Here is a 15,055-nt window from a genome sequence, read left to right on the forward strand (position 1 = left end):
CTCAGCTCCGAGCTCGGCAGAATCTGCACCTGGCTCGCCGATAATCAATTATCATTACACCTGGGTAAAACAGAGTCCATTCTCTTCGGTTCGAAACATAATCTCAGCAAATCCGACGACTTCTCAGTTGCAGTGGGTGACATTATTGTCACTAGTAAGAAGGAAATTACATACCTAGGATCTATTCTTGAGGCAAACCTCTCCTGTGACAAAATGGCATCCAATGTAATAAAAAAAGTCAATCAAAGAACTAGATTCCTATACCGGATCTCCTCTCTGGTAAACAAAAACACCCTGAAAACTCTGGCAGGAGCACTCATTCAAGGGTACTATGACTATGCTTGCACATCATGGTACCATAGCACCTCCAAGGCGCTAAAAATAAAACTTCAAACATCGCAAAATAAACTGGTCAGACTACTGCTTGACCTTTCATCTAGAACCCACCTCACCTCTGCCCACTTTGACAACCTAGGATGGCTTAGAGTAGACGACAGAGTACAGCTACTTGCAATGGGCCTGGTCTACAAGATCCACTACACCTCTATGGTACCCATGTACATGTCAAAATTCTTCCCAAAGGTCAAGGAATACCATGATCATAACACCAGAGGGAGCTCCACAAATCATGTAAAACCCAGATTTGGCACAAAAAAGGGGGAATACACGTTTCGCAATGATGCCACATCAAGGTGGAACGCTCTTCCCACAACTGTAAAGGAAAGTAAAACTATACTTACCTTCAAAACCTCTCTTAAAGAGCACCTTCGGGGGAGAGCATTGCAAAACTGGCCCCGGTAATGGTACTAATCTCAACCTGTCGTACAATGGACAGCTTCCCCCCCCCATCTATGTATATACTCGCATTTTAGACTCTGTTACTAACTGTATATCTGTAGACTTGGTATGTCTTAAATGTCCGGTTAGGATGTATTAGAACGAAATCTAAAATGAAAATTGTAAATAAGCCATCTGTATGTAAAAAACCACCTGTATGTAAATTGTAAATAAGCCATCTGTATGTCTAATATGTCTTATATGTCTTAAATGATATGATGAATTGGAAATGGGGGACCCTGATGTAAACAAGACGAAAGTCTTTCTCTGGTCTGCATCCCCTTAACAATTGTATGTTTTGAGCTGTACTGTACTGTACCCAATATACAAGCTGTTAATAAACTTTTCAATCAATCAATCAAAACACACCCTGTCACTCTTGTTGGCCTCTTATGAAGCTGCTGTCTTTTAAATAGGATTATTTCTCTGCTCCTAGTTCATTCCTCTCAGATTCTTCCATCAGTCCCAGTCATTGCATGTCAGTCAATAGAGCTTCGAAAAATGTGTTTTTTGTGAGTAAAGGCCAGAGCTAAATTATAGATGGTTTGATTGTGTAATTACAAGGTGAGAGAAAATAAATCCACATCCTAAACGTATTTTATTTACTTTTCCATGTTATACTTATATACTTACTTGTATTTCAACATTTGCATGTTGAACTACATGCTGGAAATCTTCCCCAGCCTCAAGGATAGAATAAAATAAATTGATTCATAATTTAAAAAATGGATAAAAATGTTTAAATTAATAATGTTGTGTGCAAACATTTCAAATTAAAATATAAAATGAAAAAAAGTTTACTTTTGAAATGATTTCTCACAAAAACCTTTCTAAATTATAGTAAATTATTTTAAAAGTTTTAGTCAATATACGTTTTTCTGCCTAAAATAGTTGAAATTGAACGTAAACTATATCAAACACCACATCCATGGCAATTAACCAATTTTTGCCCGCTATTTAAATTGACTTTGGTTGAAGTTAATAACAATATTGATATTATAGATATATAGATATATATATATAGCATATAATTGATTCAGTCTTTCTGAACACTTTTAAAATAAAATACTGCAAATGAAGAATATTTGTAATGTTCTGCACAGATAGTGCCTTAACTTGAATTTGAAAACACGTGGCAACTTTATTAATACAGCAGATGAAAAGATTTGTGGAAGGATAAATTCTTCATGGCTTCAATGGCTCTCATGATTATTTCTCAGCCGCTAGTTCATTCCTCGCAGATTCTTCAGTCTCATCAGCCTCATCCTTCCATCAGTCCAGTCAACGCCTTCAGCACACTTCCAGTGTCTGACTCCATATGATATTGTCCTGATGCTGTAAGGGTGATGCCCCATGATCACAAAATGATCCCTCTAGAGTCTGAGTGCCAAGGACCTCATGTTATGTCTGTCAACAGTTTTCTTTCCTTTTTTCTCTTCTCTTAACTATAAAGTCCTTTTCCTGCACCATTTTAAGGCTTCAAAAAATGCATTTTACTTTATGTGTTTGGAGAAATGACACAATCAATGGCCCAGAATTGTACTTTATAAACTATGAATCTTGTGGTGCTTGAAGAAATACAGACTGGTTAAGCCGGCCAGGTTATATGCCTTTTTTGGAGCCCTTTTTTGCAATATTTATTCAAATGTCACTAGTTATTTAAACAAACCACTATCTGAGGATACAAGCAACCATAAAACGCCCTTTATCTAAAAGACAGCAGCATCATAAGAGGGCAACCATGTGACAGAGTGTGTTACTTTGCTGAAGGATATTTGTGACCAGCTATCCAGGCCAGACTCTAAAGACTTTCCAAGGTGTAAAATGCTGCTGCCGGAGTACTGACTGGAAGTATTGCTGATATCATGTCTACCATCCTCTTAAAATACTCTGTCCAACAATATCAGTCTCAGGAAGAAAGGTTTTTTAACGCTTATTAAAAGAAAAACATGCATTCTTGTACTCGGGAGGGGACATTGACAGAGGATTACTGGAAAAGTACACAGTAAGTACTTCATATTACTTGTGGGGGTAGTTTCAGTAGTACTGAGTCCAACAGGATCAATCCCACGAATAATTAATGGCAACAAAAAATTATTCCCTCATCAAACTTAGCAGAAGTGACTTGATTTTGTTCTCAGCAGGGGACTTTGACAGAAGATTTCTCACAAAATACACAGTAAAATTACTTCAATGTATTGTTAGTAGTAGGCTAACTAATACAAAGTCAAACAGTATCAATTTCATTAAGAACTAATGGTAAAATTGTCTTTTTATCACTCATCAAAGATAACAGATAAACATGCATTATGTAGGCCTACTATGGAGGGGACTCTGACAGAGGATTACTCACAAAGTAGGCTACACAGTAAAAGTAGCCTACTTAATTTCATTTCTGGTAGCAGTCAATATAGTACAGAGTCCAAAAGTGTCAGTTTTATTAAGAACTTGTGGTAAAAAATATTCACTCACTCATTGAATATAGCAGGGAATAAAATGAAGAGCAGCTGATTTGAAAAAACTGTGGACCTCTGTGGACTGTCAATTTACATGATGCCGTTTAAAACATATAATAATAAAGGGCGGTGCCGGCCGTCAGCGAACCGAGCCGGCCTTTCTCCGCATCTGATTCATGTCATAAATCTGATTTTAGAAAAGCGTTTTAGCTAATCTAAATGAAATATGCGGGACATCGTCTCAATTTGCGGGATGCACCAAAAGTCGTGAAAATGCTGTGCAGTACCGCACAAAGCGGGACATCTGGTCACCCGAGAGACGGCTGAGTTGACCGCAGTGCAGAATCGCTGTATAGTTTAAATCTCCTAACAATGTTGTCCATTTAAGACATCGGTCTATTATATTCACAGCCCTTAATAACATTCATTTTCTGGACTCAATATGTGTCTTGGCTGTTTTCGTTGTGAAAACAAATGGATACACGGATTGACCGTCCTCATCTGCGCTCTTATTTTGTAAGGTAACTTCCGGTAGCAGAATATGACAAAATTGTAGTTTTTTTGTTTCTGTTTTCTAGTGATTTAATTTTTTGTTTTGAGAAGTAGAAAATGAAAATCATCCCGTTTTTTAAGTTTAGTAAATCCCTTTTTGACCATGATAAAGAAAAACGCCTTGTATTTCAATTTTGGTTTTTCAATTTTAAAACGAAAATCAAATATCCAGTCGTTTTTTGTTTTTGAATATCCATTTGTGAAAAGAAAATCCAATGACCAAAACATACACTGACCGTAGGTAAGTTTGAGAAACCGGCTCGAGATACACTTTTTGTTATATTCCATGGAATGCTCTTAACATCCCGATAGCAATGAATATCTTAAGTGCTTTGACAAAAAATCCATAAAAAAATTTCATCTGTGGAAGCCGTTGTCAGTACCATATGTGTTCGCCCTACCATATGTGTTCGGGGTCCGTCGCTTACCAATGACGTCACGCATTGTGATTGGCTGTACGGTAATCGCACGCTGATTGGTGTAACTAGGGGCGCTGACTAGGGTATACTGGGGGTCTGATCAAAGGATGAAGCTGTTAACGTGCTGCTACCATAAACTTGCTGTAGCCCACAAACTAAAGCAGAATGATCTAGGGCTGTCCCGAATACCATTTTTCGGGCTCCGGATATTCGGTAGTAATCAGCAGCGAATATTCGAATATTCGGCCCGCGCGGGGGGGCGTAGTAATCAGCAGCGAACTGCTTCAACACGTGTATTTCGGTGTATTCACGGCATTCATTTTGTTATTCTACAGTATTGTTGTTTTAGTTATTTGTTAATGTAACCCAATTTGTGTTCTTTGAAATTGAAAAGGATATCGCATGTGCTATTTTTTCTAAAATGGTGGCTATGGGGTAAAGTGAACCATGGGCCTTGGGGTAAGTTGAGCCAGTTTTTCAATGGAGAAATTAATGAAAGTAGGCCAAGTTGATAATAAGAGCTCATTGTAGGCTACATTTAAAGTTGAATTTACCCTGTGTTTGATTGGTAAGATGTATGAAATTGTATCACCATTTGTATGATTACTTTTCCTTTTATTAACATGTTGAAAAAAAACTAATTTCCCTGCTTCTCGTGGTTTCCTTGCGTCTCTCCATGCTTCCCTGGTGGGAGGGACTAGTCGCAGGGAAACGACGCAAGTGAGGGACGCAAGGAATCCATTTAACCGAAGTGAAACGCAGCCAAGGAAACCACGAGAAGCAGGGAAATGAGTTTTAAGAGCAATGGGACGTCCTTTCCTCCGGAGCGTCACGTGAAGCGACGTCCGTTTGTGATGACGCTGCACAGCTGTTCGTCTGACAGCAGCTCTGTCCCCGTTATTTTCACAAACACCCCCGTCTCTGTTAGTACACATTTACTGACACAAACATTTGTATCATCTGTTGTAGACCCAAATAAATAAAATCAAATAAGAACTCATTCTCAAAAAAGATAAACGCCATTCTTAAAATGTATAAACGAACAATAGTTAGATTAATATTGATTAGAGTGCACAATAGAAATAAAATAATTGAGAGAAGAAAAAGAGATATGTTATCTATCAAAACCCAGTTAGATTAACATTCATTGGATTGCACACTTTGTTTGTTTGTGTGGATATGTAGCAAATTAACATTTTAAATAGCACTTAATGACTGACTGAATGGAAATGACAATAAATGAAAATGTAAAACGAAAAAAGCGATCATGAAAATGTTTCAAATAAATGAATAAAATGATTTTTGACCACTTTGTTGTTCAGATATATCACATATTTGTAACTGAATGATGCATTCATTGAAACAAAACACAGTATAAACTGAGGAGTGAGTCCCGTGAGTTTCATGTGTTTTCTTCACTCTGCTGGGAAACTGCTCTCATGTCAAGAAGCATCAGATCAGTGCATTCGCTGCATCGTCCAATCAGTGAGCGATACACAGTAAGGGGGCGGAGCGAGTGTCTGAGGATTTCATCGAAGGATGGTCTGGTGGTTCCTCGATTATAGCTCCTCCATTATCGCTCCTCGCTCCTCGGTCCTCCGGCAAAAATAACAATATGGTCTAGCTGCGGCCACGGACACATGGATGTATAATAAGAACTGGATACAGCGTGGGAGGCGGGGCCTCATTCATTCCTATGAGAGTTGCTCATTCGCGCATGATGATAAAATGGCCCAACTTTTGAGAGAGCGAAACGTCACAGTTTACCCGGCATGCCTGAGAAGTACCCGTATGTGCGCTCATAGCGCATGCGCAACTTTAACCATGCCCCCCAAAATGCTCGTTCACATCAAGCACGTCAATTTGCGTACACGTAACAGCACCGCACGTTCATGACAGCATGGTTATGGTTTGTTATGATAGATTTGATATTAACGAGGCGGCAGTTAGCAGCTAGCGGTTAGCTAGTAATTATGCTAATTTACACATCAATCGTTATGTACTTTTATATTACGCTGTAACAGGATCTAGTGATATCCAAGCAACAGAGCTTCATTTAGCATGAAAGAATTATTGCACTGTATATATATATATATATATATATATGTATATATATATATATATATATACAGTGCAATAAGCTTCTTAGTGCAATAAGAAGCTACAGGGACGTTAATCTACGTCGGTAATATTAACTTTATTTAATACAACATTTACGGTACAAGATGTAATCATACAGCCCATGTAGTATAATATTTTACAAATGATGAATTACAGCAAACATGTGCAATATATCCATTATTACAGCTCCGTGGGCTGGCAGTAAGGCGATATGGGTCCGTTCTTATTGTACATCCATGGGTAAAGATAAACGCATATAGTGCTGAACACGTAACATGAACGTGCCGGGCGGCGCGGTCCCGTGGGTTAGATGCGCGTTCATAATGCAGAGGGAAATAACTCACAGAATAACGTTATTAGCACATTTTTACAACTTGAGGAACGAATGTTTTTAATAAGGGCTATACAAGTGTTCATACTGGGTAGTTTATTTAGTTTAAAAAAAATTATCCAACGATTTACAGACCACTCTTTCCCCATGTAAGTCAATGGGAAAAAGTGTTTCCGGGCCTGGCAACCAAAAGGAAGTGTAGTACCGCCGTTTGGCCAGCACGAATATTTTCATCTGAGTCCGGCGCACTTCCTGGGGGCTTGCACGGACAGTACACGACACTACCAAGCCCCCAGGAAGTGCGCCGGACTCTGATGAAAATATTCGTGCTGGCCAAACGGCGGTACTACACTTCCTTTTGGTTGCCAGGCCCGGAAACACTTTTTCCCATTGACTTACATGGGGAAAGAGTGGTCTGTAAATCGTTGGATAATTTTTTTTAAACTAAATAAACTACCCAGTATGAACACTTGTATAGCCCTTATTAAAAACATTCGTTCCTCAAGTTGTAAAATGTGCTAATAACGTTATTCTGAGAGTTATTTCCCTCTGCATTATGAACGCGCATCTAACCCACGGGACCGCGCCGCCCGGCACGTTCATGTTACGTGTTCAGCACTACATGCGTTTATCTTTACCCATGGATGCACAATAAGAACGGACCCATATCGCCTTACTGCCAGCCCACGGAGCTGTAATAATGGATATATTGCACATGTTTGCTGTAATTCATCATTTATAACATATTATACTACATGGGCTGTATGATTAAATCTTGTACCGTAAATGTTGTATTAAATAAAGTTAATATTACCGACGTAGATTAACGTCCCTGTAGCTTCTTATTGCACTAAGAAGCTTATTGCACTGTGTGTATATATATATATATATATATATATATATATATATATACAGTGCAATAATTCTTTCATGCTAAATGAAGCTCTGTTGCTTGGATATCACTAGATCCTGTTACAGCGTAATATAAAAGTACATAACGATTGATGTGTAAATTAGCATAATTACTAGCTAACCGCTAGCTGCTAACTGCCGCCTCGTTAATATCAAATCTATCATAACAAACATTACCATGCTGTCATGAACGTGCGGTGCTGTTACGTGTACGCAAATTGACGTGCTTGATGTGAACGAGCATTTTGGGGGGCATGGTTAAAGTTGCGCATGCGCTATGAGCGCACATACGGGTACTTCTCAGGCATGCCGGGTAATCTGTGACGTTTCGCTCTCTCAAAAGTTGGGCCATTTTATCATCATGCGCGAATGAGCAACTCTCATAGGAATGAATGAGGCCCCGCCTCCCACGCTGTATCCAGTTCTTATTATACATCCATGGACACTACACGACACGCCCACTACACGACACGCCCACCTGACACGACACTACGGTGGCTGAGAGACATTACCGTACATGGCAGATTAAAAGCGAATTGACGACACTTATTATTATTGAGATCGTACATGGCAGATTAAAAACGAATTGCAAATGTTATTGTAGCATTTTAAGCAACTATTAGGCAAATAAATGAATAACCTAGTCTATCCGTTTGAGACACAACAGTATAACTTTCAACCCAAATCATTTTGTCAACAAACGGTGGTTTAGTCAACTTTTTTTTAATATATAAAATAGGTATTAATGAGATGATCTATTGATTATGTTTGTCTAACTGCTACACATGTATTTTATACATAAATGTAGATATTTGTGAACATCTAAATATAGTTGTTAAAGGTTTTAAGATATACATTATCACATCATGGGGTCATTAAGGAACAAATTAGGAGGGCCAGTCAGGCCACTAATGAGCTCAATCATTCACATGTATTATTATTACTTTATAAATTAAAAGTACTAGGGGTCTATTACAAAACCTTTGAAGGAATCGCATAAATTAAAATAAATGTATGGCAAGTATGATCAAATTAACATAATGTCAAGATATAGCCAATAGACAATCAACATGCTTTGAATATAAAGGAAGAAGAACAATAAACAGATGAACATTTAGGTTTTATGTGTAAATTGTGAATAAACCATCTTAATACAACTGGCAGTCTAAGACAGCAAACTAAGCTTCTTTAACTGCTGCTAGAACACTGTTTTACCATGGGGTATTTCTAACAAGACCAAAAAGATATACAAGGCTTCCAAAACAGAAGAAACCAACTCAATACAGTATTTTAATTTCCTTCAAAACGACAAAAGCACTAATAAAAACCAAATAACAATAACATAAAGGAAAAGTAATTGAAGTGGTTGCCTGTTGTAAATACCTTGGTATCTGGCTTGATGATTGTCTCTTCTCTAATAAGTCAAAGATATGTTTACTGTATATTATAAAAATGCTTGTCATGTAGGCATACTGGAGATGGGAAGGCTTTAGTCAGTGTTGTAGCTGAGATTCTTACCGTTCCAATGATGTATTAATAATAACTTGGATTTATATAGCGCCTTTCATGAGACCCAAGGTCGCTTTAAAAAGAACAGGAGTAGAAACAAACATAACAAAAGGCAGTTAGACGAACAGTTAGACAGACAACACAAATAGATTTGGGGCCAAAGACCTTGGCAGACTTGAGGGCCCTTTTGAAGGCGTCAAGCGTGGGGATGTTGCAGATCTCCGCAGGGAGAGCGTTCCAGAGAGTGGGGGCTGCCATACTGAAGGCTCTGTCCCCGAAGGATCGCAGGTTGGTGCGGGGGGCCAGAGTCTGAAGACCGCAGGTTCCGGGGTAGGGCATGTGGGAATTGTATTGATTTGATACAAGCAAGCCAGTGTTTCATTGTGTACTTTCAACTACAGTATATGGTCCGGCAAGTTCAGCATGCACTGCATTCACTGTGATGAATATACAATAAGACACTGATACCGTTTTCCTCAATGAACATTTATTGAACAGAACATCATGTGAAAAATGTTCCTTTTTAGTTGTAGGCTACAAAAACAACATGTTGTGGTTTTGCGCTTTGACATCAAAATGTTGGGGGCTGTGGAAATATTGTGCCATGTTGCTGCAGCAGCCGGAGCCATTACTGGAGCGGCCGTCGGAGCCATCACTGGAGCGGCCGTCTGGGCCATCACTGGAGCGGCCGTCGGGGCCATCACTGGAGCGGCCGTCGGGGCCATCACTGGAGCGGCCGTCGGGGCCCATCACTGGAGCGGCCGTCGGGGCCATCACTGGAGGAGTCATTGTGGTTGCTGGGGCCGCCGCCAACGTAGTTGGATGTTCAGTGCAGCAGTTTTTAAAGTGACTAATAAACATCTCCTTTCTCCCAATGATTCTTGGGCAAAAGCCACAGTGATAATGGCTGCTGGCCACACATTTGAGATGGCATTTATAAACATTATAACCTAAAAAAAAGAGACAGAAAGTAGTTTAGAGGATTCTAGAAACAAACCAACATGAATTTCTTGTAAATATGCAATTTGAAACAAGGTGTTTGTGCGAGAGCAATAAATAATCATGTCACCAACAATAATATTTTTGCCTATAAACTGATTTTTTGCAGATTGAATGTGTGATTATGCTCATATTGTGCCTACCCCAAATAAGGATATTTTTCCAGCATTATTAACACTTCATAACCTGAATATAAATCTAATTTTTAATGTTCAATTTATAATTCAAAAATGAATTTACACCAAGGATGTCCTGGGGCACAGAAATAACACATGTATCCATAATGTGTGAGGCATTAAACACATCTAACAAGTAACATGTAATGTAATGTGATGAAGTATACAATGATCATATAGAATTATAGATGTACTTACCTCCATATTTCACAAGTGCCCTCTGGTGGCTCTGCAAATGAGCCATCAGACCAGGGTATGACCCGGTCCTTTCACAAAATGGACACTGGAAGGTGTCCGAGTCCAATTTGTTGAGCTCTGGGCGTGCTCCATCACGGAGTGTTGTGTTGTTTGTCTATAGGTGAATAAAATAGAATACAATTTCAGTGACTTTAATATTGGAAATAGTTAACTCCTTAAACAAGCAGCAATGGACTGGCCTGTATAATCCTATGGGACAAAGCTGGTCATACTTCCTCACTTTCAGAAGGTAACCCTTTAACTGCCAGCGCCACCATTTGGTAGAGCACATTTTGTGTCTTGATATCTTGTTGAAAAAAAAAAAAAAGTTTAACTCCATCTGATTCAGCCAGCTCTACCTTTTTGGTTGACATGTTATGCACAAAACAACCTCTAGATGTCACTGTGGTTCGAACAGAAAGCCCTTCAGCTAGTTTAAATCTTTATATATACGGTCTATGGTTTAAATGTCAGGCCTACAGCATGGCCACAAACCCCATCTAAAAACAGAGGCCTGATTGCATCCACCTGGGTTACTTGGCTCTACCCAATAACTATATATCATTTAACTTTAAACCACACTTAAAATAATAATATAATTATACATATGTGCATGTCAGTATAGCAGCTAATACATGTTTTTTTTTTAAAACATTCAAATGTGAAAGACACCTTCAATGAATATTTAAAATCAGATTCTTGTAAAAATGCGAGTACATGCATTGTTCCATCTGTCAAGCTAAACTATATACATATATCTTAGCTCTTAGCTTGACATGCTAACTGAACGAGCATGTTCAGTTAGCATATATGCTAACTGAACGTCGAGCATGTCAAGCTAAGAGCTAAGATATATATATATTTATATGTATTCCATTCCTTTACATTTAATATTTAAAATACAAATTAGCTAAATAAACACAATTACACTGCGCTAAAACAGCCACATCGACAAACAAACGAGAACCTAAATAGTATGTAATTATATCTAAAACCACAATACGTTAATTACCTGTACTCGGTGCGCCATATTGTTTGTCTGTTCTCTGAACCTCATGTCTCTTTAAATATCCTTGCATCAGCGTCAGTGTCGTCAATTCGCTTTTAATCTGCCATGTATGGTAATGTCTCTCAGCCACCGTAGTGTCGTGTTAGGTGGGCGTGTCGTGTAGTGGGCGTGTCGTGTAGTGTCGTGTACTGGCCGCGGCCGCAGCTAGACCCTTCTCAAAAATAAGGCCATTGGGACGCTACTCAAGATGGCGCAGACAAATCAACTTCCGGTGAGACCGAGACCGTGGAGCGAGGAAATGAAAAATAAGAGAAGTGAAACGCAGCCCTGGTAGGCCGTGGCTGCATCTCAGGTCGATTAAATGGAATCCTTGCATCCCTCACTTGCGTCGTTTCCCTGCGTTTAGTCCCTCCCACCAGGGAAACATGGAGAGACGCAAGGAAACCACGAGAAGCAGGGAAATGAGTTTTAAGAGCAATGGGACGTCCTTTCCTCCGGAGCGTCACGTGAAGCGACGTCCGTTTGTGATGACACCTCACAGCTGATGTCTGACAGCAGCTCTGTCCCCGTTGTTTTCACACACACCCCCGCCTCTGTTAGTACACATTTACTGACATATACATTTGTATCATCTGTTGTAGACCCAAATAAATAAAAATAAAATAAGAACTCATTCTCAAAAAAGATAAATGCCATTCTTAAAATGTATAAACGAAAAAAGCGATCATGAAATGATAAAATGATTTTTGACCACTTTGTTGTTCAGATATATCACATATTTGTAACTAAATGATACATTAATTGAAACAAAACACAGTATAGACTGAGGAGTGACTCTCGTGAGTTTCATGTATTTTCTTCACTCCGCTGGGAAACTGCTCACATGTCAAGAAGCATCAGATCAGTGCATGCGCTGCATCGTCCAATCAGTGAGCGATACACAGTAAGGGGGCGGAGCGAGTATCTGAGGATTTCATCTGAGGATGGTCTGGTGGTTCCTCGGTTATCGCTCCTCCATTATCGCTCCTCGCTCCTCGATCCTCGGTCCTTGGTCCTCCGGCAGAAATAAGAGCCATGGGACGCTACTCAAGATGGCGCAGACAAATCAACTTCCGGTGATACCGAGGACCGAGGACTGAGGAAATGAAAATAGTCGACCTGAGACGCAGCCCGTGGGTGTTTCTCAATCGCGAGTAAAGCTGCTTCAGAGCCACTATTTCAAGCATACTACGTCATCGAGTGCCGCCGAAGTACTGTTCCAATCTCCAGCATACTTGGAAATCTACCGAGCCCGGCGTACTCCGTTTGGAGAAATATCGAGGCTGCACATGAGTAGACTCCGCGGTCTTAAAATCCCCACAATGCTTTGCGCACGGACCAATTTCCCCAAAATCTGTGGCGGAAGATGTAAGGCGGGGCCTCTCATATGACGCACACCTGCACACTTGCTAGCGTGTTCCACACTTCGTTTTCCGAATGCCAGGAAGTATTCTTGACTCGCTTCTGAAGCAAGATGCTCGGCAGACATGTGCTACCAAGCAAGCGTACTCGCGATTGAGAAACACCCAGCGTCACTACCCGTTCTGCCGCCCTGCCCTATCTGCAGTGCGCATGTGCGAGATGGTCCGCCATATTGCACAACTCCATACGGCAACCCAACTAGGACACTTGACACAGTGGCATTTGGCAAAGCACACAAAGAAAACTCAGAAAACCGAGAGAGATGAGTTATTGTTAGATAGATAGATAGATAGATAGATAGTACTTTATTGATCCCAAATTGGGAAATTGTTGTTGTTACAGCAGCATAAAAGGCATTTTACAATAAAACAAAACTACAAAATATACAAGAATAGAAAGAAAAATAAAATAAAATATAAAATATACATGTCGAAATAGAAAATATACATGCAGATATTATATATATATATACAACGTGACTTCACTATTATTTAACAACAATTTTTATTGGGTTCTTTTATTTGGGGTTAAGTACATTGTCAAAATAAGTGAGAAATGGATTTAACTTCTGTTAGACAGCTATCATACTGAATAAATATTTACTATGAATGTATGCAAAAATGTATGGCATATGTAAAACAGAAGTTAAATCCATTTCTCACTTATTCTGACAATGTACTTAACCTACCTACCGGCCTGTCAGCCTTCCATCTGTGCACAAACTTATCTCGTGCCCTCATTGGTCATGTGCGCGTTCGTGTGTGTTGGAGGAGGGGCTCTATAAGGAAGTGGCAGATTTTCTCCGGTTGTGTATTTTTTTTCAAAATTCTAGCGATCTCGAGCCGGTTTCTCAAACTTACCTACCCTACCTTTAAAGGGCCCATGTCATGGCCATTTCCACTGATCATAATTACATTGTTGAGGTATACTAAAATAGATTTATACTGTGCAATTTTCCAAACTCACATTGGTTTCGCATACAGCATCTCTGTCAAGCATGTGTATTCAGCAGTATTCACTTTCTCCACTAAACGACTCGTTGGAGCTCTTGCCCCCCCCTCCCTGTGAGCCTAGTGTGCTCCGATTGGTCAGCTCGGCCACTCGTTCTGATTAGTCAACCACCAGAGAGGCTGCGCCCATGTCTAACAGTGCTTTTCCCGGCTGCTCTCAGCGTAACATCAGTCTTATCATGGCGTCGGTACAGCGGTATATTTTATATACATATATATTTTTAACTGTTGTTATAGAAGAGTGTGACGGCCCCAGGGCCTTTGTCTTACGATGGGGTGGAGCTGAAGAGGCTAATCAGCACGATCACGGACACCTCCGGACACTACGGCCCCAGTCTCTCTCCAAAGCGGCTGCAGGAAGACTAACTCTGCGATCCTCTCAACCACCTATCTTTGCATTTACCACAATAAATGTGCCGTGGTTTTGTAAACTCGTGTATGTCTCCTTGTCTTTCCGTTGTGGCCTACGAGCTACTCTCATAACAAAGAGTAAGTTATTTTTACCCGTTATAAACTACTACTGTTTGATGAGAAATCAAATCATGGTTTGCTATATATGAATTCAGGGAAGAAAGGATAGGCCTACTAAGTATTTCCATTAAACTTTATTTTTAGAAATGTACAAAATGAACATAAATATACATATATACACGGTATATCATCCATTCCTCCTCCTCTTGCCTGCGCACAGCCGGTGCGGTGCGGTGCCTTTTAGCACGAGGCCTCAGTAGTAGTAGAATCCCTTCCCCGTCATGGATTGTCCGCCAGGATCTGGCTGGACGAAATCAAATGCAAATCACAAAATATTAGAGAAACTTAGTTGTTTTAGATTCGTTAGTAGTAGTTGTGTAATGAACAGCTTGCCTGCTAATATGCTAACCTAGCTTTGTTTACCTTGGTAGCTAACACGATATGAACGTTAGCTTGGAGGAAAGGCAACTATAATGCAGTGTAATAAAACTACTATGAACAAAAGCTAGTGGTTCATATTAGGCTAGCAATAACGTGTTTATAATTGCAATCGTA

Source organism: Trematomus bernacchii, unplaced genomic scaffold (assembly GCF_902827165.1).
Source record: "Trematomus bernacchii unplaced genomic scaffold, fTreBer1.1, whole genome shotgun sequence".
Lineage (NCBI taxonomy): Eukaryota > Metazoa > Chordata > Actinopteri > Perciformes > Nototheniidae > Trematomus > Trematomus bernacchii.